Source organism: Oncorhynchus clarkii, unplaced genomic scaffold (genome assembly GCF_045791955.1).
Source record: "Oncorhynchus clarkii lewisi isolate Uvic-CL-2024 unplaced genomic scaffold, UVic_Ocla_1.0 unplaced_contig_9256_pilon_pilon, whole genome shotgun sequence".
Taxonomy (NCBI): Eukaryota; Metazoa; Chordata; class Actinopteri; order Salmoniformes; family Salmonidae; genus Oncorhynchus; species Oncorhynchus clarkii.
The window spans coordinates 1043-15516 of NW_027258946.1; the positions used below are offsets into that span (position 1 = coordinate 1043).

At 45.7% G+C, this 14474-nt stretch overlaps 1 long non-coding RNA gene across 1 annotated transcript; it reads left to right on the forward strand.

The window, feature by feature from the left end:
• Positions 1-957: 957 nt before the first annotated feature.
• Positions 958-4781, forward strand: LOC139399220 (uncharacterized). The gene is made up of 3 exons (XR_011631947.1): positions 958-1039; positions 2024-2147; positions 4732-4781. It is a non-coding gene; the product is annotated as an uncharacterized lncRNA (long non-coding RNA).
• The last annotated feature ends 9693 nt before the right edge of the window (positions 4782-14474 follow it).

Consider the following 14474-nt stretch of genomic DNA (forward strand, 5'->3'; position numbering starts at 1 on the left):
CCAATAATAATAACAATAACAATAATAACAATAATAATAACAATACCTATCATAATAACAACACCAATAATAACAACAATAACAATAATAATAACAATACCAATACCTATCATAATAACAACACCAATAATAATAACAATAACAATAATAACAATAATAATAACAATACCTATCATAATAACAACACCAATAATAACAACAATAACAATAATAATAACAATACCAATACCTATCATAATAACAACACCAATAATAATAACAATAACAATAATAACAATAATAATAATAATACCTATCATAATAACAACACCAATAATAATAACAATAATAACAATAATAACAATAATAACAATAATAATAACAATAACAATACCTATCATAATAACAACACCAATAATAATAACAATAATAACAATAATAATAACAACAATAATAATAATAACAACAATAATAGTTCAGCCCAGTTATAATGTGTCTTCTGTTGTGTTCTTCAAGTCAAAGACTTACTGTTCTGAGTAGGAAACTGTAAATCTAACTGAAGATTGTAATTTTCAAGTTGTGAAACATGTTAATTACAGTTTGTGTTCAGTGTTTTGTTTACATGATGAAAAATATCACATCAATTAAAATCTGTGTTCCTGACTTTCTGTCTAGTTTCCTATTAAACTAGATTACTCTCACTGGTCTACTGTCAACACTCTGAACAACACCTCTCCCTGGGACACTTCATCATCAATGCCTTTATGACAATAACATCACCATGAAAAAACACATTCCTCAACGCCTAACCAAAGCAACATCCTGTTATCCTGACAAGATAACAGGAAGACAGTAACAGAGGGCAGAATTGTGGTGAGAGAGAGAGGGATGCCCCACAGAGCCCAGATCACACCTCCTCTAGGGTCTGTGATAAATAGGTCAGGATTGGCATGTACGACTCACACTCACTAGTAATGTCCTCAACCCTGATGAATTATCTTGCTGGGGTATCATCTCAGATTTTTGGACAGATCTCTTTAACAAACAGACCAGGGGAAAGGTAAGAGAGATGCTTGGTAATTCAGGACAGATACTTGTCTTTAATAAACAGACCAGGGGAAAGGTAAGGGAGATGCTTGGTAATTCAGGACAGATACTTGTCTTTAATAAACAGACCAGGGGAAAGGTAAGAGAGATGCTTGGTCATTCAGGACAGATCTCTTTAACCAACAGACCAGGGGAAAGGTAAGAGAGATGCTTGGTCATTCAGGACAGATCTCTTTAACCAACAGACCAGGGGAAAGGTAAGAGAGATGCTTGGTCATTCAGGACAGATACTTGTCTTTAACCAACAGACCAGGGGAAAGGTAAGAGAGATGCTTGGTCATTCAGGACAGATCTCTTTAACCAACAGACCAGGGGAAATGTAAGAGAGATGCTTGGTCATTCAGGACAGATACTTGTCTTTAACCAGGTCTGTTTGTTAAAGACAAGTATCTGTCCTGAATGAGAGATGCTTGGTCGTTCAGAACAGATACTTGTCTTTAACCAACAGACCAGGGGAAAAGTAAGAGAGATGCTTGGTCGTTCAGACCACACTAACTATATTGACCTAAAATATAAATGCAACATTCAATAATTTCAACTATTCTACTGAGTCCATATAAGGAAATCAGTAAATTGAAATAAATTCATTAGGCCTTAATCTATGGATTTCATGACTGGGCAGGGGCTCAGCCATGGGTGGGCATGGGTGGCCATGGGGAGCCAGGCCCACCCAATCAGAATGAGTTTTTCACCTCAAAAGGGCTTTATTACAGACAGAAATACTCCTCAGCAGGAACAGTGGGTTAACTGCCTGTTCAGGGGCAGAACGGCAGATTTGTACCTTGTCAGCTCGGGGGTTTTAACTTGCAACCTCCCGGTTACTAGTCCAACGCTCTAACCACTAGGTTACCCTGCCACCCCCATATGGAACATTTCTGTAATTGTTTTATTTCAGCTCATGAAACATGGGGCTTTACGTGTTGTGTTTTTATTTTAGTTCAGCGTAGACAATAACCATTCTCCAACTCTTCCCTGTGGACACGCCCCCTCCCTGCAGGAGAAGGATGACGGGTGTGCTCATTCTAACGTTCTGTCTGCTGGGAGCAGCTTTGACTAGTTCAGTAAGTACTGCAGGAAAACCTTACTGTTGAACAGAGTGGTGTAATGGACTGAATATGTGATAACCTAAAGAACCAGTAACTTCTACAGGGATACCTTACCTAGATAATGTAATCATGTATGAGACAATGACATCACGTATGTTATAATAAAATGGAGAATTGGCTCAACTCAAATGTTAATAATCAAAGGTTTTTGGGTGTCGAAGGACCTCTAGTCTAGATGTTCTGCTGTGGTGGACCTCTAGTCTAGATGTTCTGCTGTGGTGGACCTCTAGTCTAGATGTTCTGCTGTGGTGGACCTCTAGTCTATATGTTCTGCTGTGGTGGACCTCTAGTCTATATGTTTCTCTGTGATGGACCTCTAGTCTAGATGTTCTACTGTGGAGGACCTCTAGTCTAGATGTTCTGCTGTGGTGGACCTCTAGTCTAGATGTTCTGCTGTGGTGGACCTCAAGTCTATATGTTTCTCTGTGGTGGACCTCTAGTCTAGATGTTCTACTGTGGTGGACCTCTAGTCTAGATGTCCTACTGTGTTGTCTGTGGTGGACCTCTAGTCTAGATGTTCTACTGTGGTGGACCTCTAGTCTAGATGTTCTACTGTGTTGTCTGTGGTGGACCTCTAGTCTAGATGTTCTACTGTGGTGGACCTCTAGTCTAGATGTTCTACTGTGGTGGACCTCTAGTCAGGATGTTCTACTGTGGTGGACCTCTAGTCTAGATGTTCTACTGTGGTGGACCTCTAGTCTAGATGTTCCTCTGTGGTGGACCTCTAGTCTAGATGTCTACTGTGTTGTCTGTGGTGGACCTCTAGTCTAAATGTTCTACTGTGTTGTCTGTGGTGGACCTCTAGTCTAGATGTCTACTGTGTTGTCTGTGGTGGACCTCTAGTCTAGATGTTCTACTGTGTTGTCTGTGGTGGACCTCTAGTCTAGATGTTCTACTGTGTTGTCTGTGGTGGACCTCTAGTCTAGATGTCTACTGTGTTGTCTGTGGTGGACCTCTAGTCTAGATGTTCTACTGTGTTGTCTGTGGTGGACCTCTAGTCTAGATGTTCTACTGTGTTGTCTGTGGTGGACCTCTAGTCTAGATGTTCTACTGTGGTGGACCTCTAGTCTAGATGTTCTCTGTGTTGTCTGTGGTGGATCTCTAGTCTATATGTTTCACTGTGGTGGACCTCTAGTCTAGATGTTCCTCTGTGGTGGACCTCTAGTCTAGACGTTCTACTGTGTTGCCTGTGGTGGACCTCTAGTCTAAATGTTCTACTGTGTTGTCTGTGGTGGACCTCTCGTCTAGATGTTCTACTGTGGCGGACCTCTAGCGTAGATGTTCTACTTTGGAGGACCTCTAGTCTAGATGTTCTACTGTGGTGGACCTCTAGTCTAGATGTTCTACTGTGGTGGACCTCTAGTCTAGATGTTCTACTGTGGAGGACCTCTAGTCTAGATGTTCTCTGTGTTGTCTGTGGTGGATCTCTAGTCTATATGTTTCTCTGTGGTGGACCTCTAGTCTAGATGTTCCTCTGTGGTGGACCTCTAGTCTAGACGTTCTACTGTGTTGTCTGTGGTGGACCTCTAGTCTAAATGTTCTACTGTGTTGTCTGTGGTGGACCTCTCGTCTAGATGTTCTACTGTGGCGGACCTCTAGCGTAGATGTTCTACTTTGGAGGACCTCTAGTCTAGATGTTCTACTGTGGTGGACCTCTAGTCTAGATGTTCTACTGTGGTGGACCTCTAGTCTAGATGTTCTACTGTGGAGGACCTCTAGTCTAGATGTTCTACTGTGGTGGACCTCTAGTCTAGATGTTCTACTGTGGAGGACCTTTAGTCTAGATGTTCTACTGTGGTGGACCTCTAGTCTAGATGTTCTACTGTGGTGGACCTCTAGTCTAGATGTTCTACTGTGGAGGATCTCTAGTCTAGATGTTCTACTGTGGAGGACCTCTAGTCTAGATGTTCTACTGTGGTGGACCTCTAGTCTAGATGTTCTACTGTGGAGGACCTCTTGTCTAGATGTTCTACTGTGGAGGACCTCTAGTCTAGATGTTCTACTGTGGAGGACCTCTAGTCTAGATGTTCTACTGTGGAGGACCTCTAGTCTAGATGTTCTACTGTGGTGGACCTCTAGTCTAGATGTTCTACTGTGGTGGACCTCTAGTCTAGATGTTCTACTGTGGTGGACCTCTAGTCTAGATATTCTACTGTGGAGGACCTCTAGTCTAGATGTTCTACTGTGGAGGACCTCTTGTCTAGATGTTCTACTGTGGAGGACCTCTAGTCTAGATGTTCTACTGTGGTGGACCTCTAGTCTAGATGTTCTACTGTGGTGGAGCTTATTATTACATTATTACATATGTTATACTTTAATGAAATGTGTTGTTATTCTGAGTTTGGATGTTTCAGCCTCACATAGAAAGATTGTGTCTTTCCTATCTGTCCTTCTATACACTGTTTAATATGTCTGGTATTAATGTTACTTGGGCATCAGGTGAACATTGAGTATTTATTTTACCTTTAATTTAATCAGATTTAAACGTTGAATTTCTCTCGTTGAGTTTCTCTTCTACAATAACGACCTGACTTTACAGGTCCCTCAGTATGATGTCACGGATGAGCTACCCCCACAGAGAGAGATGGTGAGTTTCACCAGTCCATATTCTACATGTTCCCTCCCCTGATGGTGAGTTTCACCAGTCCATATTCTACATGTTCCCTCCCCCCCCTAATGGTGAGTTTCACCAGTCCATATTCTACATGTTCCCTCCCTCCCCTGATGGTGAGTTTCACCAGTCCATATTCTACATGTTTCCTCCCTCTCCTGATGGTGAGTTTCACCAGTCCATATTCTATATGTCCCCTCCCCTGATGGTGAGTTTCACCAGTCCATATTCTACATGTTCCCTCCCTCTCCTGATGGTGAGTTTCACCAGTCCATATTCTACATGTTCCCTCCCTCCCCTGATGGTGAGTTTCACCAGTCCATATTCTACATGTTCCCTCTCCTGATGGTGAGTTTCACCAGTCCATATTCTATATGTCCCCTCCCCTGATGGTGAGTTTCACCAGTCCATATTCTATATGTCCCCTCCCTCCCCTGATGGTGAGTTTCACCAGTCCATATTCTACATGTTCCATCCCTCCCCTGATGGTGAGTTTCACCAGTCCATATTCTACATGTTCCCTCCCCTGATGGTGAGTTTCACCAGTCCATATTCTATATGTCCCCTCCCCTGATGGTGAGTTTCACCAGTCCATATTCTATATGTCCCCTCCCCTGATGGTGAGTTTCACCAGTCCATATTCTACATGTTCCCTCCCTCCCCTGATGGTGAGTTTCACCAGTCCATATTCTATATGTCCCCTCCCCTGATGGTGAAATTCACCAGTCCATATTCTACATGTTCCCTCCCTCCCCTGATGTTGAGTTTCACCAGTCCATATTCTATATGTCCCCTCCCCTGATGGTGAGTTTCACCAGTCCATATTCTACATGTTCCCTCCCTCCCCTAATAGTGAGTTTCACCAGTCCATATTCTACATTTTCCCTCCCTCCCCTGATGGTGAGTTTCACCAGTCCATATTCTACATGTCCCCTCCCCTGATGGTGAGTTTCACCAGTCCATATTCTATATGTCCCCTCCCTCCCCTGATGGTGAGGTTCACCAGTCCATATTCTACATGTTCCATCCCTCCCCTGATGGTGAGTTTCACCAGTCCATATTCTACATGTTCCCTCCCCTGATGGTGAGTTTCACCAGTCCATATTCTATATGTCCCCTCCCCTGATGGTGAGTTTCACCAGTCCATATTCTATATGTCCCCTCCCCTGATGGTGAGTTTCACCAGTCCATATTCTACATGTTCCCTCCCTCCCCTGATGGTGAGTTTCACCAGTCCATATTCTATATGTCCCCTCCCCTGATGGTGAAATTCACCAGTCCATATTCTACATGTTCCCTCCCTCCCCTGATGGTGAGTTTCACCAGTCCATATTCTACATGTTCCCTCCCTCCCCTAATAGTGAGTTTCACCAGTCCATATTCTACATTTTCCCTCCCTCCCCTGATGGTGAGTTTCACCAGTCCATATTCTACATGTCCCCTCCCCTGATGGTGAGTTTCACCAGTCCATATTTTATATGTCCCCTCCCTCCCCTGATGGTGAGTTTCACCAGTCCATATTCTACATGTTCCATCCCTCCCCTGATGGTGAGTTTCACCAGTCCATATTCTACATGTTCCCTCCCCTGATAGTGAGTTTCACCAGTCCATATTCTATATGTCCCCTCCCCTGATGGTGAGTTTCACCAGTCCATATTCTATATGTCCCCTTCCCTGATGGTGAGTTTCACCAGTCCATATTCTACATGTTCCCTCCCTCCCCTGATGGTGAGTTTCACCAGTCCATATTCTATATGTCCCCTCCCCTGATGGTGAAATTCACCAGTCCATATTCTACATGTTCCCTCCCTCCCCTGATGGTGAGTTTCACCAGTCCATATTCTATATGTCCCCTCCCCTGATGGTGAGTTTCACCAGTCCATATTCTACATGTTCCCTCCCTCCCCTGATAGTGAGTTTCACCAGTCCATATTCTACATTTTCCCTCCCTCCCCTGATGGTGAGTTTCACCAGTCCATATTCTACATGTTCCCTCCCCTGATGGTGAGTTTCACCAGTCCATATTCTACATGTTCCCTCCCCTGATGGTGAGGTTCACCAGTCCATATTCTACATGTTCCCTCCCCTGATGGTGAGTTTCACCAGTCCATATTCTTCATGTTCCCTCCCTCCCCTGATGGTGAGTTTCACCAGTCCATATTCTACATGTTCCCTCCCTAACCTGATGGTGAGTTTCACCAGTCCATATTCTACATGTTCCCTCCCTCCCCTGATAGTGAGTTTCACCAGTCCATATTCTACATGTTCCCTCCCCTGATGGTGAGTTTCAACAGTCCATATTCTACATGTTCCCTCCCTCCCCTGATGGTGAGTTTCACCAGTCCATATTCTATATGTCCCCTCCCCTGATGGTGAAATTCACCAGTCCATATTCTACATGTTCCCTCCCTCCCCTGATGGTGAGTTTCACCAGTCCATATTCTACATGTTCCCTCCCTCCCCTGATAGTGAGTTTCACCAGTCCATATTCTACATTTTCCCTCCCTCCCCTGATGGTGAGTTTCACCAGTCCATATTCTACATGTTCCCTCCCCTGATGGTGAGTTTCACCAGTCCATATTCTACATGTTCCCTCCCTCCCCTGATGGTGAGTTTCACCAGTCCATATTCTATATGTCCCCTCCCCTGATGGTGAAATTCACCAGTCCATATTCTTCATGTTCCCTCCCTCCCCTGATGGTGAGTTTCACCAGTCCATATTCTACATGTTCCCTCCCTAACCTGATGGTGAGTTTCACCAGTCCATATTCTACATGTTCCCTCCCTCCCCTGATAGTGAGTTTCACCAGTCCATATTCTACATGTTCCCTCCCTCCCCTGATAGTGAGTTTCACCAGTCCATATTCTACATTTTCCCTCCCTCCCCTGATGGTGAGTTTCACCAGTCCATATTCTACATGTTCCCTCCCCTGATGGTGAGTTTCACCAGTCCATATTCTACATGTTCCCTCCCTCCCCTGATGGTGAGTTTCACCAGTCCATATTCTATATGTCCCCTCCCCTGATGGTGAAATTCACCAGTCCATATTCTTCATGTTCCCTCCCTCCCCTGATGGTGAGTTTCACCAGTCCATATTCTACATGTTCCCTCCCTAACCTGATGGTGAGTTTCACCAGTCCATATTCTACATGTTCCCTCCCTCCCCTGATAGTGAGTTTCACCAGTCCATATTCTACATGTTCCCTCCCCTGATGGTGAGTTTCAACAGTCCATATTCTACATGTTCCCTCCCCTGATGGTGAGTTTCACCAGTCCATATTCTACATGTTCCCTCCCTCCCCTGATGGTGAGTTTCACCAGTCCATATTCTACATGTTCCCTCCCCTGATGGTGAGTTTCACCAGTCCATATTCTACATGTTCCCTCCCCTGATGGTGAGGTTCACCAGTCCATATTCTACATGTTCCCTCCCCTGATGGTGAGTTTCAACAGTCCATATTCTACATGTTCCCTCCCCTGATGGTGAGTTTCACCAGTCCATATTCTACATGTTCCCTCCCTCCCCTGATGGTGAGTTTCACCAGTCCATATTCTACATGTTCCCTCCCCTGATGGTGAGTTTCACCAGTCCATATTCTACATGTTCCCTCCCTCCCCTGATGGTGAGTTTCACCAGTCCATATTCTATATGTTCCCTCCCCTGATGGTGAGTTTCACCAGTCCATATTCTACATGTTCCCTCCCCTGATGGTGAGTTTCACAAGTCCATATTCTACATGTTCCCTCCCTCCCTTGATGGTGAGTTTCACCAGTCCATATTCTATATGTTCCCTCCCCTGATGGTGAGTTTCACCAGTCCATATTCTCCATGTTCCCTCACTCCCCTGATGGTGAGTTTCACCAGTCCATATTCTATATGTTCCCTCCCCTGATGGTGAGTTTCACCAGTCCATATTCTACATGTTCCCTCTCCTGATGGTGAGTTTCACCAGTCCATATTCTACATGTTCCCTCCCTCTCCTGATGGTGAGTTTCACCAGTCCATATTCTACATGTTCCCTCCCCTGATGGTGAGTTTCACCAGTCCATATTCTATATGTCCCCTCCCCTGATGGTGAGTTTCACCAGTCCATATTCTACATGTTCCCTCCCTCCCCTGATGGTGAGTTTCACCAGTCCATAATCTACATGTTCCCTCCCTCCCCTGATGGTGAGTTTCACCAGTCCATATTCTACATGTTCCCTCCCTCCCTTGATGGTGAGTTTCACCAGTCCATATTATATATGTCCCCTCCCCTGATGGTGAGTTTCACCAGTCCATATTCTACATGTTCCCTCCCTCTCCTGATGGTGAGTTTCACCAGTCCATATTCTACATGTTCCCTCCCTCCCCTGATGGTGAGTTTCACCAGTCCATATTCTACATGTTCCCTCCCCTGATGGTGAGGTTCACCAGTCCATATTCTACATGTTCCCTCCCCTGATGGTGAGTTTCACCAGTCCATATTCTACATGTTCCCTCCCTCCCCTGATGGTGAGTTTCACCAGTCCATATTCTATATGTTCCCTCCCCTGATGGTGAGTTTCACCAGTCCATATTCTACATGTTCCCTCCCCTGATGGTGAGTTTCACCAGTCCATATTCTACATGTTCCCTCCCTCCCTTGATGGTGAGTTTCACCAGTCCATATTCTATATGTTCCCTCCCCTGATGGTGAGTTTCACCAGTCCATATTCTCCATGTTCCCTCACTCCCCTGATGGTGAGTTTCACCAGTCCATATTCTATATGTTCCCTCCCCTGATGGTGAGTTTCACCAGTCCATATTCTACATGTTCCCTCTCCTGATGGTGAGTTTCACCAGTCCATGTTCTACATGTTCCCTCCCTCTCCTGATGGTGAGTTTCACCAGTCCATATTCTACATGTTCCCTCCCCTGATGGTGAGTTTCACCAGTCCATATTCTATATGTCCCCTCCCCTGATGGTGAGTTTCACCAGTCCATATTCTACATGTTCCCTCCCTCCCCTGATGGTGAGTTTCACCAGTCCATAATCTACATGTTCCCTCCCTCCCCTGATGGTGAGTTTCACCAGTCCATATTCTACATGTTCCCTCCCTCCCTTGATGGTGAGTTTCACCAGTCCATATTATATATGTCCCCTCCCCTGATGGTGAGTTTCACCAGTCCATATTCTACATGTTCCCTCCCTCTCCTGATGGTGAGTTTCACCAGTCCATATTCTACATGTTCCCTCCCTCCCCTGATGGTGAGTTTCACCAGTCCATATTCTACATGTTCCCTCTCCTGATGGTGAGTTTCACCAGTCCATATTCTATATGTCCCCTCCCTCGCCTGATGGTGAGATTCACCAGTCCATATTCTACATGTTCCATCCCTCCCCTGATGGTGAGTTTCACCAGTCCATATTCTATATGTCCCCTCCCCTGATGGTGAAATTCACCAGTCCATATTCTACATGTTCCCTCCCTCCCCTGATGGTGAGTTTCACCAGTCCATATTCTACATGTTCCCTCCCTCCCCTGATAGTGAGTTTCACCAGTCCATATTCTACATTTTCCCTCCCTCCCCTGATGGTGAGTTTCACCAGTCCATATTCTACATGTCCCCTCCCCTGATGGTGAGTTTCACCAGTCCATATTCTATATGTCCCCTCCCTCCCCTGATGGTGAGTTTCACCAGTCCATATTCTAGATGTCCCCTCCCCTGATGGTGAGTTTCACCAGTCCATATTCTATATGTCCCCTCCCCTGATGGTGAGTTTCACCAGTCCATATTCTATATGTCCCCTCCCCTGATGGTGAGTTTCACCAGTCCATATTCTACATGTTCCCCTGATGGTGAGTTTCACCAGTCCATATTCTACATGTTCCCTCCCTCCCCTGATGGTGAGTTTCACCAGTCCATATTCTATATGTCCCCTCCCCTGATGGTGAAATTCACCAGTCCATATTCTACATGTTCCCTCCCTCCCCTGATGGTGAGTTTCACCAGTCCATATTCTATATGTCCCCTCCCCTGATGGTGAGTTTCACCAGTCCATATTCTACATGTTCCCTCCCTCCCCTGATAGTGAGTTTCACCAGTCCATATTCTACATTTTCCCTCCCTCCCCTGATGGTGAGTTTCACCAGTCCATATTCTACATGTTCCCTCCCCTGATGGTGAGTTTCACCAGTCCATATTCTACATGTTCCCTCCCCTGATGGTGAGTTTCACCAGTCCATATTCTACATGTTCCCTCCCTCCCCTGATGGTGAGGTTCACCAGTCCATATTCTACATGTTCCCTCCCCTGATGGTGAGTTTCACCAGTCCATATTATTCATGTTCCCTCCCTCCCCTGATGGTGAGTTTCACCAGTCCATATTCTACATGTTCCCTCCCTAACCTGATGGTGAGTTTCACCAGTCCATATTCTACATGTTCCCTCCCTCCCCTGATAGTGAGTTTCACCAGTCCATATTCTACATGTTCCCTCCCCTGATGGTGAGTTTCAACAGTCCATATTCTACATGTTCCCTCCCTCCCCTGATAGTGAGTTTCACCAGTCCATATTCTATATGTCCCCTCCCCTGATGGTGAAATTCACCAGTCCATATTCTACATGTTCCCTCCCTCCCCTGATGGTGAGTTTCACCAGTCCATATTCTATATGTCCCCTCCCCTGATGGTGAGTTTCACCAGTCCATGTTCTACATGTTCCCTCCCTCCCCTGATAGTGAGTTTCACCAGTCCATATTCTACATTTTCCCTCCCTCCCCTGATGGTGAGTTTCACCAGTCCATATTCTACATGTTCCCTCCCCTGATGGTGAGTTTCACCAGTCCATATTCTACATGTTCCCTCCCCTGATGGTGAGGTTCACCAGTCCATATTCTACATGTTCCCTCCACTGATGGTGAGTTTCACCAGTCCATATTCTTCATGTTCACTCCCTCCCCTGATGGTGAGTTTCACCAGTCCATATTCTACATGTTCCCTCCCTAACCTGATGGTGAGTTTCACCAGTCCATATTCTTCATGTTCACTCCCTCCCCTGATGGTGAGTTTCACCAGTCCATATTCTACATGTTCCCTCCCTAACCTGATGGTGAGTTTCACCAGTCCATATTCTACATGTTCCCTCCCTCCCCTGATAGTGAGTTTCACCAGTCCATATTCTACATGTTCCCTCCCCTGATGGTGAGTTTCAACAGTCCATATTCTACATGTTCCCTCCCCTGATGGTGAGTTTCACCAGTCCATATTCTACATGTTCCCTCCCTCCCCTGATGGTGAGTTTCACCAGTCCATATTCTACATGTTCCCTCCCCTGATGGTGAGTTTCACCAGTCCATATTCTACATGTTCCCTCCCCTGATGGTGAGGTTCACCAGTCCATATTCTACATGTTCCCTCCCCTGATGGTGAGTTTCACCAGTCCATATTCTACATGTTCCCTCCCTCCCCTGATGGTGAGTTTCACCAGTCCATATTCTATATGTTCCCTCCCCTGATGGTGAGTTTCACCAGTCCATATTCTACATGTTCCCTCCCCTGATGGTGAGTTTCACCAGTCCATATTCTACATGTTCCATCCCTCCCCTGATGGTGAGTTTCACCAGTCCATATTCTACATGTTCCCTCCCCTGATGGTGAGTTTCACCAGTCCATATTCTATATGTCCCCTCCCCTGATGGTGAGTTTCACCAGTCCATATTCTATATGTCCCCTCCCCTGATGGTGAGTTTCACCAGTCCATATTCTACATGTTCCCTCCCTCCCCTGATGGTGAGTTTCACCAGTCCATATTCTATATGTCCCCTCCCCTGATGGTGAAATTCACCAGTCCATATTCTACATGTTCCCTCCCTCCCCTGATGGTGAGTTTCACCAGTCCATATTCTATATGTCCCCTCCCCTGATGGTGAGTTTCACCAGTCCATATTCTACATGTTCCCTCCCTCCCCTGATAGTGAGTTTCACCAGTCCATATTCTACATTTTCCCTCCCTCCCCTGATGGTGAGTTTCACCAGTCCATATTCTATATGTCCCCTCCCCTGATGGTGAGTTTCACCAGTCCATATTCTATATGTCCCCTCCCCTGATGGTGAGTTTCACCAGTCCATATTCTACATGTTCCCTCCCTCCCCTGATGGTGAGTTTCACCAGTCCATATTCTATATGTCCCCTCCCCTGATGGTGAAATTCACCAGTCCATATTCTACATGTTCCCTCCCTCCCCTGATGGTGAGTTTCACCAGTCCATATTCTATATGTCCCCTCCCCTGATGGTGAGTTTCACCAGTCCATATTCTACATGTTCCCTCCCTCCCCTGATAGTGAGTTTCACCAGTCCATATTCTACATTTTCCCTCCCTCCCCTGATGGTGAGTTTCACCAGTCCATATTCTACATGTTCCCTCCCCTGATGGTGAGTTTCACCAGTCCATATTCTACATGTTCCCTCCCCTGATGGTGAGTTTCACCAGTCCATATTCTACATGTTCCCTCCCTCCCCTGATGGTGAGGTTCACCAGTCCATATTCTACATGTTCCCTCCCCTGATGGTGAGTTTCACCAGTCCATATTATTCATGTTCCCTCCCTCCCCTGATGGTGAGTTTCACCAGTCCATATTCTACATGTTCCCTCCCTAACCTGATGGTGAGTTTCACCAGTCCATATTCTACATGTTCCCTCCCTCCCCTGATAGTGAGTTTCACCAGTCCATATTCTACATGTTCCCTCCCCTGATGGTGAGTTTCAACAGTCCATATTCTACATGTTCCCTCCCTCCCCTGATAGTGAGTTTCACCAGTCCATATTCTATATGTCCCCTCCCCTGATGGTGAAATTCACCAGTCCATATTCTACATGTTCCATCCCTCCCCTGATGGTGAGTTTCACCAGTCCATATTCTATATGTCCCCTCCCCTGATGGTGAGTTTCACCAGTCCATGTTCTACATGTTCCCTCCCTCCCCTGATAGTGAGTTTCACCAGTCCATATTCTACATTTTCCCTCCCTCCCCTGATGGTGAGTTTCACCAGTCCATATTCTACATGTTCCCTCCCCTGATGGTGAGTTTCACCAGTCCATATTCTACATGTTCCCTCCCCTGATGGTGAGGTTCACCAGTCCATATTCTACATGTTCCCTCCACTGATGGTGAGTTTCACCAGTCCATATTCTTCATGTTCACTCCCTCCCCTGATGGTGAGTTTCACCAGTCCATATTCTACATGTTCCCTCCCTAACCTGATGGTGAGTTTCACCAGTCCATATTCTACATGTTCCCTCCCTCCCCTGATAGTGAGTTTCACCAGTCCATATTCTACATGTTCCCTCCCCTGATGGTGAGTTTCAACAGTCCATATTCTACATGTTCCCTCCCCTGATGGTGAGTTTCACCAGTCCATATTCTACATGTTCCCTCCCTCCCCTGATGGTGAGTTTCACCAGTCCATATTCTACATGTTCCCTCCCCTGATGGTGAGTTTCACCAGTCCATATTCTACATGTTCCCTCCCCTGATGGTGAGGTTCACCAGTCCATATTCTACATGTTCCCTCCCCTGATGGTGAGTTTCACCAGTCCATATTCTACATGTTCCCTCCCTCCCCTGATGGTGAGTTTCACCAGTCCATATTCTATATGTTCCCTCCCCTGATGGTGAGTTTCACCAGTCCATATTCTACATGTT